This window comes from Babylonia areolata, chromosome 19, assembly GCF_041734735.1.
Source record: "Babylonia areolata isolate BAREFJ2019XMU chromosome 19, ASM4173473v1, whole genome shotgun sequence".
Classification (NCBI taxonomy): Eukaryota; Metazoa; Mollusca; class Gastropoda; order Neogastropoda; family Buccinidae; genus Babylonia; species Babylonia areolata.
Window position 1 is genome coordinate 10,057,748 of NC_134894.1, and position 7,111 is coordinate 10,064,858.

Sequence of the window (7,111 nt, forward strand, 5' to 3'; positions counted from 1 at the left end):
TAAGATTCACTTACAATCTTTTGGCGCCATGGTCTGTGTTAAACGATACCTGGCACCATCATCGATACCAGGGACCCGGAGACTGATGAGACCAGCTCTCAAGGAAATGAAAGCCAACCAGAAAGGGCAAAAGGTCCTTCCGTGTGTTCTATCTGTGTTCAGCATCTCGTGTGATCACAACGCAACCTTATTCACCGCTGCGCGATGAAGAAAGCAGAAATGAGTAAACGATGCACAAAAAAACAAGGTTTTGACAACCAAAACAAAGAAAAAAGTTTAATCATTCGGTATCTAAACAAAGCGATAGACCAGCTGAAGATGTTGGAAACAGTCAGCATCGCCGTAGCAGCAATTAAGGCAAAAACGGGCTCTGCATCTGTACAGAAGTGCTCAAGTCTGTTCAAATAAAAGAAAACGGCAATCTGCAGAGATGCTGATGACTTGAAAAGCAAAGGAAAAATCCTTAATGCTCCGTCAAAATGCCCACCGTGCGGAAACACAGGTTACTGTGAAGTCAACGAAAAGTTAATGTGCATTTCACAAACCGGGTTTGTACTGGTGCAAACATCGGTAAAATTGTCACTGGTCATTACACTTCGAATGAGCTCCCTCTTTCGCTTCGTCAAATCTCTGTTCTCGACTCTTTCAATTCTGGCCATGAAACCAACTTTTTTCTCTCTCCAAAACAGTTCCTTCTCTCCCCTCCCCTACTCCCTCTGTCTCTTTACTTCCGGTCTATACTTCATCCAGCTTTCTATTTATATCTATTTATTTGTATTATTTTTGTCTTAAGCCATGAGCCCTGTAAACCTGTTATGCGTGCGTGTAAATGACGGGCATGGAAGCGCTTTGAGTTAATTTGTTTCTGCACAAGATCAGTGCTTTATTATCATTATCAATATTAATATCATCAATATTAATATTAACATTATTATTGTTGTTGTTGTTATCGTCGTTATCATCATCATCATCATCATCATTATTATTATATTATCATGATTAAACCATACATGACTTGTGCCGACCTCAGGGCAGCTGACTGTCGGTAATGAGCCTGTTACGTGCACCGTCACATACACCGACCAACGGGTGGGCATGGGAAAAGGATAATAATGATTATAATCATCACAATAATTATGTGTCTCAGCGGATGTGGGCTCAGTAAAGACCTCAGGCAAAGCAGAAAGTGCTTTTTTCACGTGCTCCCCTGAGGACATTCAAGTGGAGCATTAGATACATGAGCATCTTTTGCACACACCATGTGAACAAAACGACTGATGTCGAAAAAGTTCACAAACAAAATGACTGATGTCGAAAAAGTTCACAAACAAAAAGATTGATGTCGAAAAAGTTCACAAACAAAACGACTGATGTCGAAAAAGTTCACAAACAAAACGACTGATGTCGATAAAGTTAACAAACAAAAAGACTGATATTGATAAAGTTAACAAACACATGAAAAGCCAACAAGAGTAAACGAGCAAATACAAATTAAAAAGTCATTTTTCCTTCGCAACAGACAATATTAATAATATCAATATACTTCACGTGTACCGTTTTAATCCGTTAACAGGACGCTAAACGTAGAGTGATGGTCGAGAGGTAACGCGTCCACATTGGAAGCGAGAGAATCTGAGCGCGCTGGTTCGAATCACGGCTCAGCCGCCGATATTTTCTCCCCCTCCACTAGACCTTGAGTGGTGGTCTGGACGCTAGTCATTCGGATGAGACGATAAACCGAGGTCCCATGTGCAGCATGCACTTAGCACACGTAAAAGAACCTACGACAACAAAAGGGTTGTTTCTGGCAAAATTCTGTAGAAAAATCCACTTCGATAGGAAAAACAAAGAAAACTGCATGCAGGAATAAATACACACAAAAAAAAAGGGTGGCGCTGTAGTGTAGCGACGCGCTCTCCCCGGGGAGAACAGCCAGAATTTCACACAGAGAAATCTGTTGTGATGAAAAGAAATACAAATAGACCCCACTGGGTAAGCGCGTATGGATGCACATACTTCTTCTTCTATATCAACATTATTGTTGTTGTTGTTGTTATTATTATTGTTGTTGTTGTTATCATCACCATCATCATCAGATCTCGGGATGCGTGGAACACGCATTCCATTGTCGATTCACGAACAAAGAATGATGTATACTTTACCTCCAATAAAACTCAGCATGAGAACTAAGAAAAAAAAAAGTAGTAAAAAGACAGGCTAACATCAAGGAAGGGAGGAAGAAAGGAAGGGAGGAAGAAAGGAAGGAAGGAAGGGTACCCAAGCAGTCAAAGCGGCGTTGGACTTTCAATCTGACCGGCCTAGGAAGGTGGCAGAATGGTTAAGACGCTCAGCTGCCAATACAGAGAGTCCGTGAGGGTGTGGGTTCGAATCCCGCTCTCGCCCTTTCTCCTAAGTATGACTGGAAAATCAAACTGAGCGTCTAGTCTTTCGGATGAGACGATAAACCGAGGTCCCGTGTGCAGCACGCACTTGGCGCACTGAAAAAGAACCCATGGCAACGAGAGTGTTGTCCTCTGGCGAAATTACGTAAAATGAAATCCACTTTCATAGGTACACAAATATGTAAGCATGCACTCAAGGCCTGACTAAGCGCGTTGGGTTATGCTGCTGGTCAGGCATCTGCTCAACAGATGTGGTGTAGCGTGTATGGATTTGTCCGAACGCAGTGACGCCTCCTTGAGAAACTGAAACTGAAACCGGCCTAGATTCGATCCCAGATTCGGCGACTGGTGGCTTAATAAGGGTGGAGATAAAAGGGCCCGAAAGGGGGAGGGTAAAAAGATAGAGTCAAGGTTTGAAGCAATATTGTGTGTGTTGGGAAGGGTGCGATGTGCGGGCATGAGGGGGAGGGGGGGTGCCGGGGGTAGAGGAGGAGAGAGGGGTATGGGTGAATTTTGCTGGACTGACGAGGTTATCATGTATACCTATCAGTGATATACATACAAGGTTACATAAATAACGAAAACCAGCAACAACACACACACACACACACACACACTCACACACACACTATAATAGTTGGAGTATCATGGAGAGATGAACGACAGCGATAGCTGTTGTTCATTCGCCAAATCTGGAAAGGTGTGTCCGTGACAGACACACACGAGAGAGAGGACATTGATTTTGCGTCAAGTAGGAGCGGGAGAAATGTTGTGTTCCTTGCTGTCACACCTGATGGCAAGTCCTGTGTGGTCTAGTGGTTAGGATTCCTGGCTTTCACCCAGGCGGCCCGGGTTCGATTCCCGGCACAGGAACTTTTTTTTTGTTGTTGTTTGGTTTGGGGCCAGATTTAACTCCCCTCCCCCGGTCTGTTTCCTTTCATGCTCTCTCTCTTTCTCGGTTCTTTGATGATCTCTCTCTCCCCCATTCAGTCCTATGTATGTATGTATGTATAAATGTTTGTACACATGTATGTATGTGTGAGTGTGTTTCCTAGCGCACTTGTGTGAGTGTGATTGTTTTGTACACTACCCACATAAACCGTGATGTAGTTTTTGGTGGTGTTATCCGTCTAGATTTTGGGCTTGTCAAAATGATCACGTTGTCGGTTTAATGATGGGTTTGCCAAAGACGGCTGATTCTATGGCAGCCTGAAAATGGACCCTTTTTACGCTACCAAGTGAATAAGTGTATAAGTAAATCGGATTCTAAAAGTTCACGCGTATCACACAGCCTACTATATAGTGCTTTACATACCCGTCTGCACGCACGCATAAACATACACACATATCTGTACAAACTGAAGATATATATGGATACATAATTACGGATACACATACATACACACATAATTATATACATACACACATACACACGTGAATACATACATACATATATACTCAATTTATACGCATTCACATGCATAACAGAATTTACAAATGCATGGATAGTTATGAATTGATGATTACAACACAGCACTGTTTTGTTGTTGTTGTTGTTGTTGTTTTGTTTTTCAACATCCAGCTGAACAGAATAAAGTAACTGCGCTTTTAAATACTTCACACAGAAACCGGCGAGAAACCTGCAATACAATCACTTCATTATCTTTAGCCACAAAGAGAAAAAGAGAGAGAGGGAGACAGACAGACAGACAGACAGGATAGAGACAAACAGACAGATCCTGAGACATACAGACAGAACTGAATTGAATGAATTTGATTTTCTGGGGTTAACTAGTAGAGTAAGTAAGACAATGCCAAGACAGATTGAGGGTGTGTGAGAGAGAGAGAGAGAGAGAGAGAGAGAGAGAGAGAGAGAGAGAGAGAGAGAGAGAGAGAGAGAGAGAGAGAACAATACAATACAATACAATACAGTCTTTCAGAGAGAGGGATGACAAAAAATCGATCAAACAAGTGGGAAGGATGACGTTAGGATAGCTGGCATGGTACTCCATAACAAGTCCTGTGTGGTCTAGTGGTTAGGATTCCTGGCTTTCACCCAGGCGGCCCGGGTTCGATTCCCGGCACAGGAACTTTTCTTTTTTGACCATTGAAGGGGTCCGGCTGTATCCTGGCGTGTCATGTGGTAAAGTGTGCCAGATAATCTGCTTTATTTCGTCTTTCTGGGCAAGAGTTCATGCTCAGAATATAGACATGTTTTAAACTGAGAAAGATGACTGACAGAGCCTGTCAACAATAACCAACAGCTCAGTGGCTCCGTCTTCAGTGAAGCAACTAAATCTTTTTCTTTCTTTTTTTTTAAAAATAATAATGATAATGTATGGTTTAAAGATTTTATATCTATAATGTACTGTACATTACTTTTGATTATTCATTATGATAAACATCACCACCATCGTGGAGGAATGATTAAACAAACAAACAAACAAGAGAGGCAAGGCCTTCAAGACTCACTTGTGATACACTTAAAAAAAAAAAAAAAAAAAAAAAAAAATATATATATATATATATAATCGTTAAAATGTGTTTTGTATTTGTTATTATAAAGCTTCGGGTTAAAAGAAAATGAAAAAAGAAGAAAAAAAAAGTCCAAACGGCACGTTCGAACCCCGCGTGTTCGGATGAGAAGAAGCTGTCTTATCCATTACACTATCGTGGCTCCTTAACTGACGTTCAAAAATGTAACATTTGAACATGCTTTTCTAAAGGGCGATAAATCGATTGCGGTATTCGCAGTGAGAACGCTGTTTAAATCATAATATTCTGGTGTATCTTGGGCATTCAAAAAATCTTTAAAGGCAATTAAAAATTCTTTTTAAGTCCGCGGTAAAGGAGACGTGGCTATCGCCGCAATCACACTGCAACATTTAGCCGTTTTCTCTGGATCTAGATAGATGTACAAGTTTAGTTACACCTGGTTGACGCGGTTGATTCAATTTCTCTTTTATGTTCATTCTAGTTTTATAATTTTAAAGTAGATATGAAAATTGAGTATTTTGTTAAACTTATAACATGTAGAGCCAAGTGCAATACTTCTAAACGTCGTATGAAGTGAAAAGAACTTCATTTTGAGAAAAATCAAGACTGGAAAATTTTTGCGATTCATCAATTCAAGGGTATTAACTCTCATGGCTTATTATTTTTAACCGTGAATTCCCACTGATTATATGGATATTTTTATGGCAGTTTGGGGCATAATCCAGTAAGTGATGAGGCGTTCACAAATCTTTCTCTGAATAAATATATAACGGTCTCCTTCTCCAACTTTCCATCACATGTTATCGTGTATTGTCTATTGAATATAGGATTGAACGGGCAGGTCAACAACTTGAAACAAAATGGCGTCGTTCGCGTTTGCGAAGAATATGAGCACGCGCTTTGAATATGTATAAATATGTGTACACAATTGATTTTTGCCCCATGATCTTCAGGGCTCAGCCACTAGATCTATAAAGTCCACTCTTCATACTGATTTTAGTATTGTCCGAAAAAGACCACTTGGGTGAATGAACATAGTGAAAGCCTTGTACACCGAGAGTAAAACACAAGCTTTTTATGTATTGAGTATAATTTCAAATGTATTGTTTAAGATGAGAAAGATCAGTTTAAAGCAAAATAATCCCCATAGCATTAATTACAGATTAATTTCCCTTTTTTACTATCTGCACCAAAGACATGCAAAATAAATATAACTTCCATGCTTAACAAAAGAAGTCCTGTTTGAACAAAAAATAAAAAAAATGACTGCTTTTGTTGTTGTGTCAGAATATCAAAGTGCCAAGTTTAGAGAATAAAAAATATAAATATAACAGTGAATTCAGTTTGCATATAATATGGCTTCTTTTTTAAATTTTTTTGTGCCCATCCCAGAGGTACAATATTGTTTTAAACAAGATGACTGGAAAGAACTGACGTTTTCCTATTTATATGCCAAATTTGGTTTCAAATGACAAAGTATTTGCAGAGAAAATGTCAATGATAAAGTTTACCACACACACACACACAGAGAGAGAGAGAGAGAGAGAGAGAGAGAGAGAGAGAGAGAGACAACTGAACACCGGGTGAGTCAATAAAGTAAAAATAACGACAGGACATGTTTTATCAAAACGTGGACGTGGAACTCACGCACGTGTGTCAGGGGGAGAGAAGAAGAAGGCACTTTTGTCTCCCCTGACCTGAGAGACGAGAACAGCGTTCACCCGCTTCCTCTTTCCTGGCTTTCTCACCTTCGGCCATTGACGCGTTCAGGCCATGTATTATACATTAAAACCCTCAAACAATTAATTAAAACAAATAATAGAAAAAAACAACCAACCAACCAAACAACAACAACAAAAGGGGAAATAAATGCCGGAGAGGAAAGAAATACAATGACCACCAATGATGACATCGACGGGAAAGCAATCGGCTCTAGAAGTGGACCTTGTTGACTCCTTACAGGTACTGCTATTGCTCGATAAAAATGCCCACATACTGAACGTAGAATCATGATAATTATTGTTCTCTGTGTGTGTGTGTGTGTGTGTGTGTGTGTGTGTGTGTGTGTCTCGATCCCATGGACGTGCCGTCCAGTTCACACGCTCACACACACACACACACACACATACATATATATATCTCTATATATTTTTTTTTAATTGCATGGGTTATTATTTCAAGCACGTTGGGTTATGCGTATATGGATTTGTCCG

General features: G+C 40.1%; 2 non-coding genes across 2 annotated transcripts; both read left to right on the forward strand.

The window, feature by feature from the left end:
* The first annotated feature begins 3,203 nt into the window (after window positions 1–3,203).
* Trnae-uuc (transfer RNA glutamic acid (anticodon UUC)) lies at window positions 3,204–3,275 on the forward strand. Its single transcript has one exon. It is a non-coding gene; the product is annotated as a tRNA-Glu (tRNA).
* A 1,145-nt stretch (window positions 3,276–4,420) lies between these two features.
* Trnae-uuc (transfer RNA glutamic acid (anticodon UUC)) lies at window positions 4,421–4,492 on the forward strand. The gene has a single exon. It is a non-coding gene; the product is annotated as a tRNA-Glu (tRNA).
* Window positions 4,493–7,111: the final 2,619 nt, after the last annotated feature.